We start from the raw sequence: 12654 nt of genomic DNA, 5'->3' as shown, positions 1-12654 counted from the left end.
GATAAACACACGCTGCATACAACATTCATGTATCATGATTGTTTGGAGCACACGCTGACGTAAAGTGACCGGATTTCAGGACCTTAATGCTTTCAAAATTATGTTAAGCTTAGTGCACGTTTATCGGCGCTCTTACTTATATAGTTTTTGAAATCGAACAAAGGATACTCTCAATTAAATAATTCTTGGAAATTAGAAAATGTTGCTTATGTTGAATGGAAGGAGATTTAAATTAAGAGATTAATTTAACCTTCAAGCGCATTATAGGACCATTAATAAAATAATCATGTGAAGTCCCATCGAATAAGCATGATTGGATTTTATTAGATTGGACTTAAATATCTATGGGAGGAGATTTAAATTAAGAAATTAATTTAACCTCCAGGCGCATTGTGGGCCTATCAATAAAATAATCATGTGAGGCCCCAACGGATAAGCATGATTGGATTTTATTGGGCCTTAATAATTTCAAAATTTTAATAAAGTATTGTACGGCCCATCGTCGATAATACTAAGTTATTAAAGATAATTTTGAAATTAAACAATGAATTCGACTGACCTTATGAAAATTCTCAAACAAAAATGTTGAATGGGTGAAGGTTTTAAAATTTAATTAATTTTAAAACCTGCGGGCTCCATTTGTGGGTTTATTAGTGAAATGATTATCGCTGAAGCCCCATCGGATAAGGATAATCAGATTTCACTAGATTAAATCTTAATAATTTCAAAATTTTAGTAAAGTATTGTACGGCCCATCGTCGGCAATGCTTAGACACTAAAGATAATTTTGAAATTAAACAATGGTTAATTACATTCAACTTTGGTAAAATTGTTAACCCTCCCATCGAGGCTCTGGCAATGGCACTGAAGGCCCAAATAACAATTTTGGTTTTTACAAGTGACTTGCCCATCGTAAGCCTTGTAAAGATAAACTGAAGGATTGTTAACAATAAACAAGAGTAGTTATGAGAATCTACTTGCACTTCGTTTGTTTATTGCATTATTTGTTTGTAATTGTGTGCTTTATATGTTTTTCAGAAAATATCTTAGAAATGATTTTGAGTCGAAAACCTCTAGATGGTACCAACTATGAATAAGTGAAAAGCAAATTTTTTGATATTGTTCTAAAACATGGAAGCTAAAATTTGTTCTGACAATGCGAGGGCCATAGCAACCTGCAGAGGATGCGTCTTAGGAAACTAAGATGCATTTCTCAGATTGGGAAAGGGCAGATATGGTAGTTCGCTGCTATGTTCTTGTCAGTCTTTCCAAATACTTGCAGAAGCAAGTCTACATGATTAAGAGTGGAGTAGAAATGCTTCAGGCTCTTAATGACATGTTTGTTGCGTCTAGCAGTTCTGCTAGACAGAATGCAGTCGGTGCAGGCTTTGCTAAGAGTCTTGTTAAATCCAAAGGGAAACCCAAGGGTGGTAACAAGAACAAAATGACTTGGTTATCAGTTGTCAAACCAGTTGCTATGAAGAAGCCGCAAGGCAAGTTCTTCAAGTACAGACTAAAGGGACACTGAAAGAAAAATTGCCCAGAGGTGATGAAAAGAACCAGACATGGGCATATCAAGGCCTGATCAGTGAATGAATTATTGATTCAGGAATCACTGATTATGTTTGTTACTCTTTGTAGTAGTTCAAACATGGCATACCTGTCAGCAATGGACATAGATATTTTAAGCTTGAAAATGGGAACTTGTGTCTGCATTTGCAGTAAGACAAGTTATTTATAAGACTATGGTTTTGGGTGACTGTTTATTTGTTCCAGATTTCAAGAGGAATTCAATTTTTGTTAGTTGTTTTGGTTAAAACATGGGTTGACAATGCAATTGATTCCTCAGTTACATTTCGAAGTTCATCTTCGTCTTGTTTGTTCTGGTACATTGTTTAAATAGTCTTTATTACCTATGTCCTATAACCTTTTTTAAATTTGTTATGTTGAATGGAAAGGATGATGAACAAGGATTTTCACCAAAGAAATAAAAGTTTCAAATGAAACATAACTTTGGCCTTTGTGATTGAGTCACATTATCTCAAGTAGAAAATATGTTTTAGTTAAAAGAGATACTGAAAGTGCAAGAATCTTTTAACTAACAGCTACATGTTAGTCCTATTTGGAAGGTAAAGTGGCCAAGCAATCCTACAAGGGCCAAAAAGGTTTGCGCAACTATTCAACTGGAACTGGTACATACTAATGTATGTGGACCAATTAGCGTTCAGACCAGAAGAGGTGATGAGTACTTCATTATATGAATGTTTACTCTGGATTTGGACAGATGAACCAAGTGCGCCATAAGTCTAAAGCTTTTGGAAATTCCAAGAGGTTTAGTCTGAGGCAGAAAAGCATGTAGGTGTTCAAATCAAAAACCACTTTGGTCTACTAAAGTGTTTGGCTACCTGTCTGGTAATTTCAGGTCTTACCTGATTTAAGAGGGGATAGTTTTCGTAACTGTCAACTCTAAGAACGCATTAGTTGAATGAAGTTGCAGTATGCAAAAATCAAACATTTCTAGACTTGGTGAAGATCATGTTCAGTTATTCATCTTTGTCAATGTTGTTCAAGGGAGATGCCTAAGAGAAGGAAATGTACCTTCTTAACTTGGTTCCGTCAACGTTTGTTGTAAAGACACCTAAAGAATTATGGAAGGGGTGCAAGCCCAGATCTAACCATATTCGAATTTAGGGTGCTACGACACACGTCCTACAACAGCAGTCAAATGAGATGGAATCTTGTATGGAAGTGTGCATATCTTTTGGCTACCCTAAGAGAACTAGGGATGATTTCTTATTTAGTCTTAAGGACAAGATAATCTAAGTGAGCACTCACATGATTTTCTTAAAGGAGGACTAGATAAGAAATTACAAGCTCTTAAGTTAGGTTATTCTCGATGAGATTTATCTCAGATCAAGAATTTCCAGAATCTCTAGAAGCTTCATCCATTGTTCCCTTGATTGTTCAAGAGGGGATAGATATATCTCTAAGTGAACAAACAAGAGAACCATGATTGGAAATTCAACATGATAATATATAAGTGAAACTAGTAGAAATATTAGTATCACATGTAAAGGAACAATATCAAGGATAATCGGATCCTCAAGAAATTGAAGATCCATCATTTGACCCACTATTTGTTTTACCTATAAATACACAAGGTCTAATGCAGTACATTCGTAGTAGGAGAGAACCTTGTTAACTCTCAAGTTGTCTCTTGTTGAGTGATATTGATCCTACTAGTTACGATAATACACTAGAAGATGTTGTTGATCAAGTGTTGCTCACGCTATGAACAATGAGATGAAATACTTGTATTTCAACTCCGTTCGGTCCTAGTAAATACACCAAGAGGGGTAAAACCCACAAGGTGCATGTGGACATAAAAGGCAAAGAGAGGATGGACAGAAAGGTGAAAACCTTCAAAGCTAGCTTGGAGGCATTTTTTGCCAGACGCCATGCTTGAGTCTATCCAGATTCTCTTAATTGCTATAAGTCTCAATTATGAGATTTCATTTTGGGAGTTGGATGTCAGGATATCTACATACAACAACCAAAAGGGTTTATAGCAAATGAGCAGGAACACACGGTATGCAAGTTGTGAAAGTCTATTTCATAGACTTAAGCAAGCATCCAGGTCTTGAAACATCATTTTTGATCAGGTTATCAAAATTTTGATTTTGAGAGAACCTTGATGAATGATGTGTATTTGTATGTAAAGGATACAACGGAAGACAATAGCTTTTCTGGTACTTTATGTAGATGATATGCTCCTTATTGGAAACAATGTGGAGGTAATATCAAGCATAAAGAGTTGGCTAAGTTAGTGTTTTGGTATGGAAGTACTGGGGAAGCCAATTATATTCTTGGTATAAAACTCTTATGAGACCGGAAGAATAAGTTGTTGGCATCACCTCAGGCTACTTACATTGACAAAACCCAAAATTCAACATGAGAATTCTAAGAGAAGAATTATAATTCTCAGATGTGAAATTCATCTTCCTAAGGAGTGACCAAAGACTTCTAAGAAGGAAGAATGCATGAGCAAGATATCTTATGCTTTGGCAAAGGTAGACTCACGCATATCATGTTGGGCGTTAAACCAAACATCTGTCACGCAGTGGGAGTAGTGAGATAGTACCATTTTGAACCTAGAGGAATACTAGATTATTGTTAAGCATGTACTCAAGTATCTTTGGAGAACGAGAGATTATATGCTGGTTGGGAGTCTTGAAAAGCTGAGTTTTCAAAAATTCAGTTATTTCAAGTGGATATTGACTCAAGAAAATCAACCTCGAGCTATGAGTTTTTCACTAAACTCAGATAGCATTAGAGGTGGATCTTGCAGACCCAGTTACTAAGAGTTTGCCTGAACTTGTGTTCGAGAGGCATGTTACTTCTTTGGGTCTTAGGAGGATCCCAGACTTGCATTAAGCAAGTGGGAGTTATTGGTTTCATTGTGCTCTTGGAGTAAGACAATGAAACAATAAAATAATTTTCTGAATTTCATAAATAAGGTTTTATTTATTTATTTTGCGCACTACTTACAAACATAAAGGTCCGGATCAAATTGTGGAGTATATGATCATATGGATACGTTCATAGAGGACATGATCATAGGTTCTCACAATTGATGAATGGATTCACAGTTGTTAAATAAAGTTGGGCACTTTATTTAGGCTGCAATATTTTATGAAATGGTTTTGTCTGAATCATTGTAAAATATTGGTGTGAGTTAACATTCACATTGAAAGGATCAAGGAGAGATTTGATTAAGGTTGTTTTTCTGTCATAAGGTATCAAATCTCTAGTTAACTATAGTCATTTAATTGCTCTTAATCCTGAGTTTATTATAAATAGGTAATCAAATAGTTTTCATTCTTTGATTTACCAACGGGTGAGGTTCGATCTATTGACGGCCAATAACTCGGTATTTTGGGAGTGAGATTATTTGATTATCGGTATTTATGAGATAAACAACATGGAATTTGTAGGATATGTCCCCTTGATATGTTTCAGTACTTGGATATTAAAGACACTGGCCAGTGCATGTAATCCATTAGAGAAACTATCATAGTCAAGGGAATAAATAATTGATTGAGTTACAGAAAACTTGTCAATCAATTATAGACATTCTACAAAGGGGCGATGCATATTCATGTTATAAGTGTTGTTAATCTTGGAGTTCAAGTTCGGGCTTTTAGTGGAGTAGCACCGAATTAGATAATCATTCGTTGATTATCAGGAGCCTTGATTAATAACAGATGGTAGATCCCCAAGCTAGCTTGAGACAAGGGATGGGGTATTTTTCGGATAGATGATGACTTATGGGTTACATGATCTTGGGTTTTACGACTCAAGTTTGTATCCAAAAGAGCAAGTGGGAGATTGTTGGGTTTGCTCTTTTACTAAAGCCCAAATGGGTTATTAGTATGAGAAGAGCCCAAGGAACCTAGAGCCCAATGAGCTAGGGTTTCTTGGAACCCATATAAATAGTACCTCTTAAGTCATCAGCCTCCAAGGTCTTTTTTGTGAGAAAGAGGCAAGCTCTGAATCTAATCAGTGCCCACACACTTCCCCTTCCTCCTCGAGAGATAGTTTGGAAGATCTGCCACAGTCCAACTTCAAGAAGGTTGTTCGTGCTGCGGCGCTGAGGTGAGCTGTTCGTGAAGAGGAATCCTACAAAGGAAGATTCTACACAAGACCTGCGCACCGAGAGGTAATTGTGAAACAATGATGATTCGGTAAGCATACCAATGTACTAGGTCCTAAACCGCTTCCGCATAAATCTAAGTTTTCCTACAGAATCATTATGAACCAAAATTTTGGTTCCAAACCATTGGTAGAATGTTTCAGTTGTCTAAGTATTGATAAAATGAAAATAATTTTTGTGCTTCTCAAGTTGTTTGCCGCAAGCTTGTGTGGCCTAGAACTTGCTTGCCTGCAAGCAAATTCAAGTTCACAATCTCATCCTTTTCAATTAACAGTATCTTGCTTCTCTACCAAACATCAAGACAGTGAACCTCCTAATGACAACCGCCTTCAAATCCTTTCAATCTCCACGAATATAAAAATATCTTATACGAGAAAAATTTGGAAATCTTTGGGTGGTGTTTGGTTCAAGTGAAAATTTTAGTTCACCGGGAAAATGTAATTACTAGGGATCCACAGGGAAAGTGAATTAGATAGGAAAGTTAAAAAAAAATTATTTGGTTAGGACAAATTTTACCAGGCAAATTGATTAAATTTTTTGATATGTATGTTTGTTTGAGGAAAAAATATTGATGGGTAAATGATATAAATTTACAAATATAACCCCAATAATATATATATATATATATATATATATATATATATATATATATAGAGGTAGGATCCTTTGACACTGGTGTCAAATTTGAAGTTTTGACACCTCGTCTGAGAGCCGTTAGATCAAGAAAGATCAACGGTGTCACATGCTTACAAATCAGAGTCGTTGATCTTTTTTGATCTAACGACTCTCAGCTGAGGTGTCAAACTTCAAATTTGACACTGGTGTCAAAGAATCCTGTCTCATATATATATATATATATATATATATATATATTAAAGATGATGGTGAGTGATTGCCATGTGTTCTCTTGATAGAAGTATGTGGCGGACATGCAGAGGAGGTGGGTGAGCTTTGAAAATTTTGAAGTTGTGATCTTAAGAAATTCTGAAGTTCTGATATATATATATATATATATATATATATATATATATATATCAGAAACCAACTCATCTAGTTCTCTATTCTCTAAACCGAAAATTCCCATCACCTTCATCTTGTTGTTCTATTCTCAACCGAAACTAGCCTTGGTGTTTCTATTTTGCATGTAATCAACTGGCTGAAGCTTGTAAAAGGGATTTTTTTGTGTGGATGTTGCTAAATCGAGAATGGAGCATTTGTTGAGAGCTTGCTACATTATCGATCTAAACATAAGGACTTAGGTCTAAACTGTAGGGGTTTTAGGAGTGAGGATTACAAGAGTCAAGGAAGATAAACTACTAACTATGCGAAAATTTCAGAATAAGCTGGTATCATTTCTTCCGGACGCCGTTTGCAGATTTGCAAATTTTACCACATTCACAAGGAAGATAAGCTTATGCACTCACGGGGCTGCAGACAAGAAAGATAACATAATCTTTCTTTGAATCTTTCTTTGCGCTTCAGAGGGGTATTTTGGTCTGGGTTGCCTTTCACCTTCCGCATTTACCCGGCTAACCAACAAAAACCATGTCCTAGATGTCTATCTAAACAGTGACTGTTGCTGGATTTCTACGACCAAACCTGCTTTGCTATGCAAGTAGAATAGGTGGGGAAATTTTAAGAATCTGCGTACCAAACAAGGACTTCAACTATACCCAAGCTCATTTGCATGGGCCAGTTTTAAGAAAGCCCCAACCAAACAGCACCTTGGTGTAACGCCCCGCTTCAACAACATATCCATGTGGCCTTTCTTTCCTGCAATCAAATGGCAAAGATTATAAGTAAACTTACAAAACTACCATTTTCTTATCCCTTCACCATAATGGGCTGAATTTCCATACTTTTGGGGGTTAAAATGAGGTTCAAGGGAGATGGAAAGAAGAAAAATGTGGGTGGTAAAAGAAAGAAGTCCACGCGCATGTAAGGAGGAGATTTTTGGGCTGTTTCTATGAGAAATTTGGGCCATGCAAGAAGGAGGAAGAAGAGGTGTGATGGGGTTTCAGTCGTGAGAAAGAAACATAGAGGAAACGAAAAGAGTTGTAGTTGTACAGCGAGGAATGAGCTTCATCAATTTCTCCTAAGGTCCTTGTGTGTGTTTTTTTTTCACATCTCTTTTAATGTATATTAAAAGTTTTATTTTATTATATATATATATATATATATATATATATATATATATATATATATGAGGTAGGATCCTTTGACACCAGTGTCAAATTTGAAATTTGACACCTCATCTGAGAGCCCTTAGATCAAAAAAGATCAACGACTCTGATTTGTAAGCATGTGACACCATCTCTTTTAATGTATATTAAAAGTTTTATTTTATTATATATATATGGGTCCCTTTTTTCTCATGTTGCAGGAATTCCTGCAAAAAAAAAAGATTAACTATGTACTATGGGTAGTACCCATAGTATATAGTTATTTTATTTTATTTTACAGAAATTCCTGCAACATGAGAATTCTTTTTGCTTATATTATGTTCAATTAATTCTATCTTTTTCCCTTTCCTTCATCCAATATTAAACTTACACACTTTATTCACTTAAACCTATTACCCATTATTAGTGGCGTACCCAAAAAATTATAGGAAATGGATTCTCTTATGTGTAATTTAACATGATCATGTCATGCGAAAGGATCTTAACCATTAATAATTAAATCAACGGTGATGATTATGTAACTTCATATCCTTATATTTTTCTCTCTCCTCCCTTATCACCATTAACTCACCCATGTATGGTTATGATTGCTCCACATGACATAATAATGTTAATTAGCACATGAGGGGATCCACTCCCAAAATAATGTGACGGGGGGTGAAAATTTGTATTATTGTTATGAAAAGGTAATGCTAATTTTGGTTGGAATGATCACACTAAGGATGCAAAAATGCCTGTTAGTAACAACCTAATAAAATTACTGAATTGGATTTACATATATTAGAGGTGAAATGGTGGTTCATGGATAGAGGCTTCTATGTGAAATAATATCTTAGTTTTGGGTTTTGGTGGGAGCTATAGGTAATGGGGTTTGAAATGTTTTGTAGGTCAAGTTCATGGGCCATCACTAGTGTGATATTGCAGGGATATGATGTCTCTGGTGGTTTATGGTTTTGCTATTCTTGGTTGAGCGAGGGAACACAATGATGTTGAATATTTTGATTTTTGGAAATGATGCTCAAGTAAGGGCCAATTATGGTTAGAAAGTAGTAGATGGGTTTTTATATGATTGGCCTATAAGTGAAACTCAAAAACCTTCATCATCCATTTGTTGCGGTTCAATTGCAGTACGATTATTTGCAAACATTTTCTCTTTCCCCCTTGTTAGAAAAATTGCGATTATTCCTGATATTATTGTGTTAAGTACTATGGATAATAACAATACTTTGTAAGCATTTCAATGAAAAGTTTGTAAATAAACACAACAACCAATAAATTAGTATATCGATTTAAGATTCTGATTCTAATTAATTCAATCAAGTCAAGAAATATATTCATAATTACGTGCTTTGTTGCTGCTCCAATAAATAGCAGATCAGCATAACTAGGGGTGTAAATGGGTCAGGCCGGCCTACAGCCTGGCCTACGTAAAGCCTGGCCCGACCTTCGAGGTAATTAGGATAGGTGAAGGCTTGTAGATAAGCCTATTTAAAAACAAGGCCGTAGGCTAAATATAACAAGCCTGGCTTTTTGGCCTGTAGGCTGGCCTATTTAAGTTTTTAAATAAAAAAATATAATATTATTTATATTTAAAAGATTACAAAACCTAATTTCTTTCTTTTGCTATGCACAGCTTCTACATCAGATCTCACGACTCAGGAGTCTCACCAAAACCTAATTTCTTTCAAGCCCAAACGATCAAGTTTTAGTCCCTCACCGCCGGTCACTCATCTATCAAGGTTTAACAATTTACAGACCCTAACCCACAAACCATGTCTCTGTCAGCATGTCCCTTCTTCTGCGATTTTCATGAACTAATCGATTTCCTTTTTTATGTTGATGCAGAAAAGTGGTTCGGCTTTCGATTTGCGTCCAAAGAAGAGCAAAGCTATCAGAAGGCGCCTCACCAAGAACCAGGTGCTCTTTTTTTCGTTAACTTTTTAGATTTTGCGAAGGTGATGATATTTTGGATTTGCTACTGGTTCATACATTGAAACTGCAAGAAAAAAGTTTACTTATCTTGAAGCTTCAAAGTAACAAGAAGCTTTCAGATAGCTTTCCTTGCATATTCTAAATTCTGGTCTTTCGTGGCTTGTACTTCCTTATTATCATGTGACACTACATCATGATGTTTTATATCATATCCAGCTTTGTTGTTTTGTTATTGGTGCTTTTTATTTTGGGTGAGGTGTTTGATAATTGAAACCAGAGAATCAGCGATAATAAATTATCCTTCTGACACTTAGGACCTGCTGTGCACTCTTAACACCCTGTATAATAACATCACTAGTTCTGTTTGCATATGATGGTTACACTGCTCTTGCATTTTAAAGAAATAGAATGTGAGTTGACCGAATGACTGTGTGGACTTAAAAGTCTTAAGATTTCATAATTTTGAAAAAATTAGTTAAGGTCGAGAAGATAATAGAGATGTGGTCATGGTAATCTGAGATACTTCTTAGATGTATTTTTGTTGGGGTAATGGGAAATGTTGGAACACGCTTTGCTTCCTGTTTGGTGGAATCAAAGCGAGTTTAGTGATCAATTTCCTTTTATTATTGTGAAAACTTGAGGTTGATCCTAGTACAAAGCTTATTTGCTTATCATTTTTCTGCCCTTATTATGTCCATGGATACCAATTTGGTAAGATTGAAATTGCCTGATAGGAAAAAGGTTACTAATGATAAACTGAGAGGAACCTTAAAGGTTTATACTCTATTGTTTGATTCTGAGAATTTTATTTGCATATAATATGGTTTCACATATTTCTAAGTTACTATAATATGTTAGTTACTTGTTGTTTATTGTGTTTGTGAGGTGGGTTTTCTTTTTGTTATCTTGACGTTGCATTCAGACGAGGAACTTAACTAACTCCAATAAACCGAACTTAAAATACCATCAATGAATCAGAAGCATCTTTTGTTAGGAGGATTATGCGCTACAAAAGAAACTCTAATCTTCCAGGAGGATTATGAGCTTTTGGTAATTTTAATAACCTAATCATTTAGCTTTTTCCTGTACTTGTCTGCAATGCAGATAATTATTTGACATGGTTTATCGTTTAACATAGAAATCTCTCTCCTCTTCCACTCAAACAAAAAAGGTTGCTTTCTAGTTCATTGTCATATCATGTGTAAGTAGTTTTAGGCTGCATTTTGTTCCCATGTTTCACTAAAACTGTACAACCATGCCTTATTTCATTTGTGTTATGTGCTTCTCTTTATCATTTTTATGGGGTTGTTTATAATTGCATATGAGAATGATTAGTTCTTCATTAATCAAAAGACATGATAAGTTCATGATAATTGCATATGAGAATGATAATTTGATCCTTCTTGCCTAGACTGCCCGAGAAATTGAATGGTAAAAGCTAATGTTATGGTCACTTTTATTTTATATTTTCATAATTATTAACATTTTATCATTATTAATAGAAATTCATTGTTTAAACATAACTTTATTACCTCATTCACTTTATTTAATATATTTTTCTTGAGCTTTTCTCTCTTTTTACCTCACTCACTCTAATAACTTTATTTTGCAGGAAGATGATGTTAAGAAGGCTCATTAGAAGATTGTGAAGTTCCAAGAAAAATTCAATCTTTTTTGTTGTTAAAAAATCTGTTGTAGAATCTGTTGTAGAATTTTTATAACGTGTTCTTGTTAAAAAATCTGTTGTAGAATTTTTATAATTTGGACTCATGCTGGAAATATTGTTTAATGAGTGAGATATTTTATTTTTATTTATTTATTTAATTCGCAATATGGTAGGCCTAAAAGGCCTCATAGGCCATGTAGGCTTTTTATTTTTAAATAATAGGGCAGACTTGGCCTTTAAACCAAGTCTTTGATAAGCTCATAGGCTAGATAGGCCAAACATTTTTTTGTGTAGCGGCCATGAAGGCCAAAGCCTGCCCTGCTCTAGCCTATTTACACCCCTAAGCATAACCTATAGTGCTCAATATAAGGTCAAGAAAAATTCCTTCACTTGTAGGAATTTGAAGGTAACGATAAACTATAAGAGTACCACCAAGCTTGCTCCCAATACCTAACAAAATCAATATGGATGTATTCGCAGTCCTATTGAAGCTCCCAAAGACATTTATTAGGTCACATTGTAAACCCAAGCACTCAAAGTATATTGGAAGCACAAAGTTGTAAATAGAATAACCAAGTTCATATTTTAGGGGGGGCAGAGGGCCACCCTAGGCCCCCATGTAGGTCCGCCCTTGATTTTTACCCACTATATCCTTATACCTAATTCATTGATTAAAGTAGGGTTATTATATTTGACACCTAACACATAATATAAGTAAATTTTAGGAAGGAAAATCAACGGCGCACAAAAGGCATTGAAATATAATAGACACCAAGGAATATAAATAAAAAAGATGTAACAAATTGAAAGAGAAGGCACCTTGAGAACAACCTCGATCTGACTTTGTTGAGAATATTGCACATAATGAAGCCATTGTAGAATGAAAACTCTGAAATGTTGGTTCCATAAGCTTGGCAATGAATATGAAAGAAGGATTAATGCACCATTTGATTACTACCTGATGGTCTAACTCAAATTGGGTCGGGCCTAATCACACAGTGTTGAAGTGAAAGATGTTGATGAAGACAAGAAGAGATGTCAAGGAAGCTTGTCGAGATGTTGAGTGGCTTGGCGAGATAGTTGATCAGTACTTTGCGTATATGGGTAATTTAAGAGCAACTGAGGGTACCTGCAAAGGCACTCTGACGCTTAAGTCAGTT

The sequence above is a fragment of the Gastrolobium bilobum genome, unplaced genomic scaffold (assembly GCF_033153095.1).
Source record: "Gastrolobium bilobum isolate Gb01-03AN ecotype WA unplaced genomic scaffold, APGP_CSIRO_Gbil_v1 utg11051, whole genome shotgun sequence".
In the NCBI taxonomy this organism is placed as follows: Eukaryota; Viridiplantae; Streptophyta; class Magnoliopsida; order Fabales; family Fabaceae; genus Gastrolobium; species Gastrolobium bilobum.
The sequence above is the reverse complement of the archived record's forward strand: the minus strand, read 5'-3'. Positions refer to the sequence as shown.